This window comes from Rhineura floridana, chromosome 2 (genome assembly GCF_030035675.1).
Source record: "Rhineura floridana isolate rRhiFlo1 chromosome 2, rRhiFlo1.hap2, whole genome shotgun sequence".
NCBI classification, from domain to species: Eukaryota; Metazoa; Chordata; class Lepidosauria; order Squamata; family Rhineuridae; genus Rhineura; species Rhineura floridana.
In genome coordinates this window covers 224556170-224569298 of record NC_084481.1, presented here as the reverse complement: position 1 = coordinate 224569298, position 13129 = coordinate 224556170, and the positions used below count along the sequence as shown (strand labels likewise).

Below are 13129 nucleotides of genomic sequence, written 5' to 3'. Positions count from 1 at the left end.
AAGGTCACCCAGTGAGCTTCATGGCTGTGCGGGGATTTGAACCCTGGTCTCCCAGGTTGTAGTCCAACACCTTAACCACTAGACCCCACTGGCTCTCGCTCAGGAAAAATGGCCTCTTTTCAACTTAACTCTTCTTTAATCTTAATAATCACAGGTGCTAAACCTGTAGCCATATGTATTAAAAGAAGCATCTTATTGTTGCATTGAATCCATTCAACAAATACCTAGTTAAGCCAAAATAATTTCACCATGCAAATTCAGAAAGCCACAATTAGCTTTAGTAAATCAAAGAGCAAACACAGAATATATTGTGCAATCTGGACCTCCAAAACTCCTGGAGGAATATCTCTGAGCAGGGGGGAAAGAGAGAGAGAGAGAGAGAGAGAGAGAGACCAACCTCCTTATCAATCCAGGAACAAAGAGTTGATCTACACAATACACAGAATAAGGTGGTATCATTCAGGTCATATTTTTTGATGTCCACCCATACAAAAACCAAACAGAAGCTATCTGGATGTAGTAAACTAGCACGTCAGGCAGTGCATATCTGTCTTCCTAACTTGCTCATTTACTATTCAGGCCTAGGAGTCCTTATAGCCGGCTGAAGCATCTAAAAATACAACACACAAACACAGGCACACGCACACAGACAGACCACCTTCAGGCTGAAGTGGCACAACCTTGTCCAGGCAATGAGCCTGTCTAGACCCTGAGATCATCATACAGGCCTTTCTCCGTAAGCTTCCACCAGGAAAAGTCCAGAAGGTGGCTATAGGCCTTTTCAGTGGTAGCACCCAGCTTGTGGAAAGCTCCTCCAAGGGAAGCCCACCTTGGGCCAACACCAGCTTCTTTTCAGAAGCAGACAAAGACATTTTTGTTCTGCCAGGCATTTGGGGACTGCTATTTTCATAGCAATGTTTTCTTTTTGTGGTGATTATTATTGGGGTTGGGGTAGATGGAGAAGATGGCCTGTTCAATATTACTGTGGATGGTCATTTTAATGTGCCTTATTTGTTTTAATATGTTATTGTATGATTTTTATTTGTATCAGTTTTTATTGTGTAAGTGAGACTGTACCTGTGGAAAGTGACTCATAAATCGTGGGGCTGCACTTGAGGTTGGTCCAGAAGCTGCAGCTCGTGCAAAATGCAGTGGTGCGACTGCTCACTGGGGCAAGATATTGCAAGCATGTTAGTCCATGTTGAAAGAATAGCACTGCCTGTCAGTTTGATACTGGACTAAGTTCAAGGTTCTCGTTCTGCTATATAAAGCCCTATACAGCTTGGGACCAGGATACCAGAAAAATTGTCTCACCCCTTACGTACACAGTCGATCATTCTGCATAGGGTTGCCAGGTTCAGGGCCTGAGACTGATCCTGTATCTTTAGGAGAAGAGAAAGGCAGGCAAGTGGAGGTGTTCTTACAACACTGTAATGAGAAAAACCACAAGGTGGAATTCTCCCTTCCCCCTGCACAACTTTTAAAGATACAGAAGACCTCTTGGAGGCTGGGCCTGGCAACCATGAACCTGGCAACCCTAACTGGAAAAGTGACAAATGGAGAGAAACCAAAATCGATTCCTTTGCCCCTCCCTAACCTCCACAGTCGGAGGCAGCATGCTTCTGAATACCAGTTGCTGATGGAAACCACAGGAGGGGAGAATGTTGTTGCGATCAGGAGGCCACTGTGAGAATAGGATGCTGGACTAGATGGGCCATTGGCCTGATCCAGCAGGCTCTTCTTGTGTTCTTAAACTCAGATTGTTCATGTGAATCCCAGTCACCTTCTGGGCTCCTCCACTCCCCCTGTTTAATATACTCCACTAGATGGCAAATTTCCAAGGCTGTCTGTTAAACAGGTAAAAAAATAGAATATAATTAAAAAGTTAAAATGGGGCCCATGTAGCAGGGGAGTTGGTTTTAGACATTGGCCCGTTTCTGCAAACACTGAAGGTCACTGTGACATGCACATATTTATTTGAACCACACCCATGAACATCCTGTCCAAGTGTATCTTTATGGTATGTTTGATAATTATCAAATTTTGATTTGTAATTCCTTCCTGGAGAAGAGACAAATCCATTAAAATCAGTCTGTCTTTAAATCCAAGAGTTGTGTAAATAAGAAGGAATCCATGTGCTGCATTATCAGTTTTATTGGTTTTGTGCAGACATTGTTTGAGAACAAATTTAGTCATTCATTTCAAACAGGTACATCCTTATGCATGGATGTATTTAAATCGGTAGTAATATCGACAAAATAGACTTTCTTGGGAGCTACAAAAATATCACAAATATGCTGAATAGCTGGAAACCCTGCAAAGGTTAAGCCAGTTTAAGGCTGGCAGTCTTAACATAAATCCTTGCCAGCAAGGAGATGTGAACCCAGATATGCTGTTTCTAAGCATCAGGAGACAAATTATTTCCAGCTACTGATATTTTCTCCCTCTGTCTTTTTTGATCAGAAATGATTTATAATGTTCTCCCCCCGCCCATCCTTTTTAGTTCTCCTATTTAAGAAAAAAAATCCATAATCTTCAATCCGTTTATTAGGACCAACCAAAATGGCAAAGAATAGTGAGCACGCTTTCAAATTCCCCAGAAGTCTTCATCCGGCTGGATTTTAAGCAAGGGGGTCTGCTTTGATAATGAAGCCCAAAAGTGCAAAATTAAGTGAGTCACATTCTTAAGACTCTTGAGAAAATTCTTAAGATGGAGCGTAAGAAGAGACAGCACGTACAAAGATAAAATTTACATTCATGGCTCCACCCATTTTTGCCATTGGCCCACACCCACCGCTAGCACGTGGCCTTCGGAATGTTGTTAAAAGGACCACCCACAGGATGCATAACAAAAACAACTCAGGCGCATCCAGACTTTCTGTATTTCATGGGAACAAATCAAGCACATATTGGAACTTCAGCTTTTGCACCATTCAAGTGGATTAAAGAGCTCCATTGTGCCAGCCCAACAAATCCACTTTAATAAGGAATCTAACTTTTTTTGTGGTTTGGAAAATGATGGGGAAATGCATTGAAAAGTGTCGAGCGCACAAATGCCTCTTGGGGAGACGTGTAAACACCCTGCAAACAAATCAGGATGAGTGCTCACTGTGGTATAACCTCCCACAAGCAGATCAGAACGAATCCTCAAAAAAGACCAGCTTTGTGAAAGCAAAGCAGGATGAATGGTCAATTGATGCATTGTCTGGAGGAGCCCTTTCATTTTATTTATTTATTTATTTATTTATTTATTAAATTTATTAGTCGCCCATCTGGCTGGCTGTCCAGTCACTCTGGGCGATGTACAAAATAAAAACATATAAATACATTAAAACATTAAAAATCTCAACCAATAATAATAAAACCTAACCCACCCCAAAAGCCTGCCTGATGAGCCAGGTCTTCAAGGCCTGGCAGAAGCTCATCATAGAGGGGGCATGGCGGAGATCATTTGGGAGAGAATTCCACAAAGTGGGGGCCACAATTGAAAAAGCCCTCTCCCTAGTCCTCACCAGTCCAGCTGTTTTAACTGGTGGGATAGAGAGAAGGCCTTTTGAGGCTGATCTTGTTGGGCGGCATCCCTGATGATGTTGGAGGCGCTCCTTCAGATAGACTGGGCCGAAACCGTATAGGGTTTTAAAGGTCACAACCGACACCTTGAATGGGGCCCGGAAAACAACCGGTAACCAGTGCAACTCCTTCAGCACTGGAGTGACGTGATCTCGCCAGCGGCTGCCTTTAATCTGGCGAGCCGCCGCATTCTGTACCAGTTGCAGCTTCCGGACCGTTTTCAAGGGTAACCCCACGTAAAGCGCATTACAGTAGTCTAGGCGAGAGGAGACCAGGGCATGTACCACCGATGGGAGCAGATGGTTGGGAAGGTAGGGGCACAGCCTCCGTATCAGATGGAGTTGATACAGCACCGCCCAGCTCACAGCCAAGACCTGAGCCTCCATGGACAGCCGGGAGTCAAGAATGACCCCGAGGCTACAGACCTGGTCTTTCAGGGGCAATTGTACCCCATTGAACACCAGGTCCACATCCCCCAACCTTCCCTTGTCTCCCACAAACAGTACCTCAGTTTTGTCAGGGTTCAGCTTAATACCAAATGCTTTATCGAGGTAAACAACCGTGCAGCAGACTGCTGCTTGTAATGCAGAAGAGGAACTAAAAGCACAGTGCCCGAGAGCTGATTCAGGTATGGCAAGCCAGGAAGGCCAATACAAGTAGCGGCTGGCAGGTTGGCACAGGCAGGACCACATTGCTCATCTTGTTTTTAACATTTAACTGGCATTCTTTATTTTATTAACGAATATTATATATTGCTTTCTGTAAACAGCTTAGAGGTTTTTATTGGCAAAGCGGCATATAAAGCTTGCTAAATAAATAAAACAAAAAAAGGCAACACTTTTTAAAAAGTTACACGGGAGAACAGACACTCCTCCTGACTGGATCAGGTCTGCCCAGAACTCAAGCCGGTTCTTCCATTCAGATTAAATTCAACAGATGCAGCTTTCTTTATCACCGCAACCTCCTCCCCAAGAAAGACTGCACCCATTGAATTTCTGGCTGTCACACAACTATTGAAGGCACAGAGCCTCTGCCAGGGGGAAAAACAAACAAACAAAATGGTGACCCTATTATTAGGGTGCTTTTATCTGCAAATGCCTATTTATTTATCTGTTGCATGCATTTGTATGCCAGCGTTCCTCCAAGGATGTGTCAGACAAGGGGTGTCCCCATATTAACCTTGCAGTAGCCCTAGTAAGGTAAGGCTGAGTGATGGTCACTTGTCCACACTGTGCCCCCCTCCATGGCTACGCTATTGATTGTGAAAAAATCTTTGAAGCATCATGCAACCAAGCTATCATTATAATTTTCCTTTACCCCCCCCCCCCATTTCAAGCCTGAGTTTGGAATACAAATTAGTTTAAAATGATTAGTTGGTGTTCTTGCTGCTGGTTTTGTTTGTTTTAATAACTGGTTATCAAATTTTATTTTTCCATCAAAAGCAAATGAGAGCTAAAAGTCCTGGTAGTCTGCAATTCAAGGTGTTGGTGTTGACCTTTAAAGCCCTATACGGTTTCGGCCCAGTTTATCTGAAGGAGCGCCTCCAGCATCATCAATTATGCCGCCTGACGAGATCAGCCACACAGGACCTCCTCTCGGTCCCTTCGGCCAGAACTGCTAGACTGGCCCGGACCAGAGAGAGGGCTTTTTCGATCGTGGCTCCCACCCTCTGGAATTCCCTACCTTTTGACCTTCGCCATGCCCCCTCCCTGATGGGGTTCCGCTGAGCCTTGAAGACCTGGCTATTCAGGCAGGCCTATAATATCTCTGAAGTGGATTAATTTTATGTTTTTATTAATTGGAAAGGGTTTTTTTAGATGATTTATTGAATTGTGACCTTTTGGTCTATATATTGTAATTGCTTATATTAATGTACGTCGCCTAGAGTGGCCGTTCATTCGGCCAGATAGGCAACTCACAAATAAAATTTTATTATTTTATTATTATTATTATTTTAAGAGGCTGACAGATTTTAGCATCCACAAGTCCACGCTCTTAGAGCCAAGTCTAGCACATGTTTTCCTTTTGAAAAGCCAAATGTTGATGTGAGGTCCCAAAAGGTTATTAATTACATTGCTTAGCTGTGCAATCCTATACGTGTGTCTACTCAGAAGTAAGACTCATTGTTCTGACCCCAGCACGTGTGTGTATAGAATTGCAGCCTCACTGGGGTAAACGATTTATTTATTTATTACATTTATACCCCGCCTTTCTTTCCATGCTAGAAACTCCATGCTAGCCTGGGATTACATTGTCTTAGTGGGTTCGGTGTACGTGCATGTGGATGAAATCTGATCCCCAAAAAAGATACTGTAGATAAATCCATTTCAATTTTTAAAAATCCTTTAAGTCATTTTCAACCTGCTGTGATATTTTTTTTTTAGCCTTGCCTATCACTGTTTTTATTCTGTATGTGTACGTATTTATTGTAAACTCCCTTGGGGAAATGTGAACTGTAGGACAGTATAGTGACAGAGCATCATCTCTGCATGCAGAAGGTCCCAGGTTCGATCAGGTAGGGCTGGAAAAAAATCCTGTTGGAAAAGCTAGAGAGCTGCTGCCAGTCAGTGTAGACACTACTGAGCTAGTGGGACCAGTGGTCTGATGCAGTATAAGGCATCTTCCTACGTTCCTAAATGTCTTAAATAAATAATACACACATACTGTACATCCATAGGTCACAGCTTGGCATTTCAAGATGCATAATGAAAACTCATCAAGATTTGTGCGGTCTCTCTGCCATTACCTTGCCCGGTTTTGTTTTGTTCTCCTTGAATGCAGAAAGCTACTAGAAACAAGCTGATTTACAGGATGCAGATGTTTGCTAATAATATCTTGCAAAACAGAATTTGATACCGGCCTTTCTGCATATTCAGAAGAAGACCAATTTCTCAGGCTCATCCAAACTTTTTTTTTTCCTGGGGCTGGAGCGCTGCCCAGCTATTTGCCATTTATCATTTGCATTCCAAAAATGTGAACACACACAATGATTCAGCAGAATATTAAAAATAAGTAAAAGACTGTAATTATAACAATGTAGGCTCTGTTACATGAATCTCAACTACGGCCCCTTGTAATTGATGTGATCAGCTGCTAAAAACACTTGATGTTTAATCCCACTATCTCTACAACTCTGCGTCGGGTAGAAAGATATATATATATATAATGCTCTGGTAACTGTCTGAGTAGCTATTGCAATGGAGGAACAAATGAGTAAAGAGTAAATCCTTATATCAGTGCAGTGGTTTTAGGACTAAAAAGAAAAAGCAAGATTGTGAGATTCGGGGGCAATCCTTTAAGGACAGAGCACATGAAGTTGTCTTTGCTGAGTCAGACCATGGGTCCTCCTAACACAGGATATTGTCGCCTCCTCTGGCTGCATCTCCAGGAACTTGGGTGGAGATGCTAGGGGTTGGACTGGGGACTTGCTGCATACAGCGCATGGACTTTACCACTGAGCTATGGCCCCTCCCTGTGAAAAGGCTGGAAAAGTACATAGGAAGCTGCTTTATACCAAGTCAGACCATTGATCTATCTAGCTCAGTATTGTCTACACTGATTGGCAGCAGCTGTCCAGGATTCCTGGGAGGGAGCCCTACCTGGAGATGCCAGGGATTGAACCTGGGGCCTTCTGCATGCAAAGCAGGTGTTCTACCACTGAACTATGCTCCTTCCTAAAGACCAAGTCCCATTGAGGCTGCAGATCAGAGGCTTAGAAACCTCCGCTTCAGTGTGCCTCTTCAGGCTGCAGGGTCATACCTTTCCAGGCATCACTAGCAATGCACTGAGCCCAGGTCTCTCCCCCCCATGTGGCAGAAGATGGGATTGCCACCTGCCCAGACACCATGGTATAGAGAGGGTTACAAATCTGAGAAATAACTACAAAACAGTCCGTTTTGGATGTGTTTAAAACTTAGCTCTGGCTTTTCAGTGCTAGAACTCTCAGCCAGGAACCATGCAGTATAACAAAAATGAGCTTTCTTCTGAGCACGTACAGAGTAGCAAGACAAAGATCCCTCACACTTTTGAATTGAGATTTCTTCTGAGCATGTATGCAGTAACCACAATGAGTTGTCCATACTTTTGGAATTGAGATATTTTATTTATTTATTTATTTATTATTTGATTTATATCCCACCCTTCCTCCCAGCAAGGAGCCCAGGACAGCAAACAGAAGCGCTAAAAGCACTTTAAAACATCATAAAAACAGACCCCAAAATTCACTAAAACAAAACAACGTTAAAAACATTTAAAAAAAGCTTTAAAAACATCTTTTAAAAAAGGGTTAAAAACATTATTAAAAAAACATATTAACAAGCAATTCTAATACAGATGCAGATATGAGGGCTTCAAAGATGTGATCTTAAGGTATGCATCCTTCTGGTCATGTTCCAGCCAGAGTTAAATACTTTGAAGTCCCATTGATTTCAACGGAAAAGTGTTAAGCATAAGCTTAACTCTCCCACTGACATCAATGAGACCTAGAAGTGCTTTACACTATGCCCATTGTGCCCAGTGCGAGGTTTTTCCCTCAGAGCTGGGAAGTATTTTTCGATGCACCTATTAATAGACTGAGTTACAATCTAATACCACTTCCATACATTGTTATTAGGAATTAATGAGGCAGTAGTAGAATTAATGAGGAATTTATGGAATGAATCAGAAATACCAGTGCATTAATCCCTTTAATAACATTCCTAAAAAAAAGTGAACCATAGAAACAAAAACTGGAAAAAATATTCCCCAAGTCTGTGGCTTACAGAGCAATTGTATACACGTCTACTCAGAAGTAAGCCCTTTGAACTCAGTGAGGGGTTAGTGCCAAGCAATAAGATTGCAGTCTGAATTTCTTCACTCTTCAGGTTGGGCCCGATCCAAAAGGCACTACTCCACATCTCTTACAATGGATTTGAGCTTTTCAACACTCCTGCCATTGCTAGAGTTTCTTCTTAAGGTGTCATTTAAACACACACACATACGCAAACAAGACACAAATTGTTTAATTAACAAATTTCTGCAGATCTTTCCAGACAACTTTCAACATCTGAAAGGAATCATTCTCACTCCGAAGAAAGGCCATTTTGAGCTTTATATCCGTAACTCTCCTCTTTCCCAAATTATTATCAATCAAATCTACAATAGCATCATTTCCACCTCTCTCCCACACTCCTGTCCCTGATCCATTACCAACATTCATTGATATTATTACCTCTCTCTAGGTATATGTATGAAAATTCACACAGTCCAATACAAGCACCTACCTGAGTGCTTTTGACTGGATTGTTCTGGACTTTGCAGTTATTGGAGAGCATTAAACACCAACCAGCATTTCTGACTTTGCTTTTCCGCTTTCTTTTATCTCACCACAGCAACAGCTGTATCCACGGTCAGCATACAACAGAGCGTCCACAAGCTCAAATGCCAGCCCTTACGAAGCGATATCTTGTCAGCTTCAGAGCACACACACACATACATGCGCTCAGTGTTTTCTTTCCACCGGCAAAACCAAGAGCTCAGTTTAAGTTCCCCCTCCTTCCTGACATGACAAATTTCAGAAAGCTTGTTAGTCACTGCCTGCTCCAGCGCCCAGACCCGTAAGCATTCGTTCCAAACTAATGTATCTTTGTGGACACCAAGAGAGTTATTTATTATCTGACAATACCAACCTAATTACTGAAGGACACATTTGAATCACACTGTCCAAGTGTCATTTCTCAGGGACAGGGTCCTCATTTTTCAGGCGCTTGCTTTTGGTAAAAAAAACTCTGCCCCTCATTTGCCTTTCGGGGGGAAGTTGGGGAGGTCCTAATTTTATATATTTTTAGTAAGCAAGTTTCTGTGCATAGACAGAACACAACAGCATTCCACCAGTTTCAGCACACCCCCACACAGAAGTTAAATCTTTGGAGGAGAGTCAAATGTATCTTGATTCTATGCAGGCTGCATTTACCTTGGAGTAAGTCTCATTGAACTCAGTGGGACTTCTGAGCAGACGTGCATAGGATTGCGCTGTAGTGCATGCAAACACTAGCACACTGCTTCTGTACTTCTGTTGTCCCTCATAACTGCCCCTCAATATGGTAAATTAATGTATTTGAGAGGCAGAAGTTATTCCATATACTAAAGACAACCAGATCCCCATTGTGAGATGCATAGGGATGGGGGAGAAATTTGGTCCAGTTCACATTTAAAGGCAGACTCCTTCAAAATTGGCACTTCTCTGAATTTCGCAAGGCAGTTTTCCAGCCAAGCAATGGTATAAAAATGCATTTACTAGGGGAAATGTGCGTAAAAATCCATATATTGATGAAAATGACATACACAAATGCATTATATTAGGGAATGTTGCCTGCAAAAATGTGTATATTAGGCAAAATTGTATACAAGAATGTTTATTAGAAGAAATTTATACTAAGAGGCAGGTGCATTTTCACAAGGACTTTTTTAAAAAAATGCACAAATTGATGTAGAAATCTGGAGAACACAGAATTTAAGATTGGAAAAATAAGAAACAGAAACCAGCATTGTAGATTTGGATATACTTATGTTTCTTCAGAAAGGAGGTTGGGGACTGTTCTAGTCCATTTTATGCAGAGCAGGTAGAAAAAAAGTCAGTGTGTAAGAGGGGAGCAGTCATTGGTTGGAGAATAGGTTGAGGGATGAGGGCTATAAGTATGCAAGAATCCCCATATTTCCATTTGTGCCAAAAACTATGGCATTATTTGTGGCTGCTGAAGGCTTGGCTACTCTTTTATTGATAATTTATTGCGGATTTTTGAAAAATGAACTGTTACATGTTTTTATTACAATGAATCCTTTTTTTAATTTAAGCTTTAATTTCTTTTAAATTGCTGTAAGTCACTTCGAGACCTTTTTTTGCGTAGCAAATGACTAGTAAGTTCAATAAATAATAATTTGCTCATTGTCCCCTGCAAACAAATCAGAATTAATGCTCAGTAAAGACCAGACATCAGATCATCTCTGCATAAGCATTGTGCAGGGAAATCAGGATAAATGCTCAATAAACAGGTCCTCTCTAGGAGCCCTTGCACGCCAAGGCACCACTGCAGAGAAGGCCCTATTCCTTCATTGCATAACAAGCCGCACGAGGCTGGCAGGACAGTAAGAATGCTGCCGCCACCCCATCTGAGGGCTCAGGTCAGTCGGTAGGAAGAGAGGCACTCTGACAGATACCTGGGCCTCTGGTAGGGATGGGGGAGAAATTCAATCCTATTTGCATGTAAAGGTGCACCTACCTAAGCACACTTTCACAAAGAGTAAACAAACCAAAATCCAGCTAACCTTTGATGGCACTTTTCCACATTTTGCAATGCAGTTCTCTCGCTAAGGAATATATACAAAAATGGATCTACTAGGTTAAAGTGTGTATATAAATGCATATATTAGTGAAAATAACTTACAAAAATGCATTGTATAAGGGGAAATTGCTTTGCAAAAATGCGTGTATCAGCCAAAATTGCATTAAGAATTGTATATTAGTAGGCATTCACTAAAATACAGATGAATTTTCACAAGGCCTTTTTAAAAAAAATGTAAACTGTTATGTAAATATGGAGAACTGAACTAAGTATTGGAAAAATCTGAAACTGAGACAAACTGAAAATGACAGATTCACTGACCCCCTAGTCCCATGTCATTCAGGGCTTTAATAGACGGCAAGAGCACTTGTTTGCTTTTAAGCTTTTCCAGGTACAGGAGCTGTCTCCGTATCTAAATCTGGTAGCTTTACAAGGCAATACATCTGGAGAATTCTAGTTACTTATGGATATATATCTTTCTGTTCTAGTTCCCCAGTGAAGGGCATTAACCAGCAGCAGACATCTACAGGAAGTGAGCTCAATTAAAACAAACTGAATCACTGTTCTTTCCAAAATCAATATTAAACCAAAGGCTCAAAGATTGGAGGATGGTGTTACTTGAAGCTATATAAATTAAATGCCAAGTTGCCACTTTGCAAAAACGGGGACAAAGCATTTGAAAGGAAAGTCGTACATACTGTTATTGAGTACAACTGAATCAGCGTAATGAGTGGCTTTGCAGGAGAAAGAGTGATAATGCACTGGGAGACATACAAGTCTGGCAAGATATTGTTTCCCTCCCCCTCCTCCCAAATCATGCAGGTTTTTGAAGCTGGGGGCTGTCCACAGCTAAAACACAACTGATTCCCACACTGTCAGTATTGCAGAGATTGATTATAGATCAGAAATAATTTGCTGAGGGGAAAAATCATTTTCTATTTTGTAGGGCTCCAGTAAGAAGTTATATTCTCACAATTAAAGCTCCTTTACACAATGAAACACTTTCTCTATATAACTCTTGTAGAGTTTCTTACCTCAGAAAAGGGTCTTGCCCAGCATCTCCTGGCTCTCCATCCCATCAATATTTCAAAATGAATATTTATTTATTTTATAACATTTCTTCCCCACCCATCACTATAAGGTCCCAGGGTGGGTTACAACCGTTTTTTGAGCCTTGGGCCAGTCACTGCCTCTCAGCCTCGGAGGCAATGGTAAACCCTCTCTGAACACCATTTATCATGAAAACCCTGTTCATAGGGTCGCCATAAGTCAGAAGGGGAGATATGATAGCACTCTTCAAGTACATGAAAGGTTGTCACATAGAGGAGGGCCAGGATCTCTTCTCGATCATCCCAGAGTGCAGGACACAGAATAATGGGCTCAAGTTGCAGGAAGCAAGATTTCGACTGGACATCAGGAAAAACTTCCTAACTGTTAGAGCCATAAGACAATGGAACCAATTCCATAGAGAGGTAGTGGGCTCTTTGACACTGGAGGCATTCAAGAGGCAGCTGGACAGCTATCTGTCGGGAATGCTTTGTCTTGGATTCCTGCATTGAGCACGGGGTTGGACTTGATGGCCTTATAGGCCCCTTCCAACTCTACTATTCTATGCGTCTATGATTCTATGAATTCAGTTTGACTCTACATTTTTTGGCTCTCTAATTCCTTGTCAATCACAACCCTGACTTCTTATTGGCTAAAAACCTGAAAGGGCAGGGATTAGAGCAAAACTTAGAGCAACTAAGAAGTTGTGTGGGTGGCGGCTGACGTTTTGGTGTATATCTCTGGAACCAGACCACCTAGAAAGTTAATTTTTTAAAAAAAATGAAAGCTGAAAGTCCAGAGATTAAGGTGAGTCTCCCAGAGACCCAGAGGGGACCCCCAAAAACCTGAGTCTCCGGCTGAAAAATGGAAGTCTGGTAACGCTACCGTGTCAGGGATCGGCCTTATCAAGCACTTACCAGTGCTCATGTCCCAGCGTGAGACAGCAAGAGAAAAAAATGAAACAGCATTCATTTCACCCCATCTCTCACCTGGGGCAATACTAACACCCTCTCCCCACCTCTCACCTAGGGAGATTTAAGCCCATCCCCACCAACAGGCTCTCACCCTGTAGGGGGTCTGGCGCAGAGCTTGGAAAAGTTACTTTTTTGAACTACAACTCCCATCAGCCCAATCCAGTGGCCATGCTGGCTGGGGCTGATGGGAGTTGTAGTTCAAAAAAGTAACTTTTCCAA

General features: G+C 42.0%; 1 protein-coding gene across 4 annotated transcripts in view; it reads right to left on the bottom strand.

The window, feature by feature from the left end:
• ESR2 (estrogen receptor 2) overlaps window positions 1-9136 on the bottom strand; it is a 96070-nt gene extending 86934 nt beyond the window's left edge. For all 4 annotated transcript variants that reach the window (XM_061612368.1, XM_061612369.1, XM_061612371.1 and 1 more), the window contains exon 1: window positions 8832-9136. The gene's annotated coding sequence lies outside the window, so the exon portion shown is untranslated. The remainder of the gene's footprint in view (window positions 1-8831) is intronic.
• Window positions 9137-13129: the final 3993 nt, after the last annotated feature.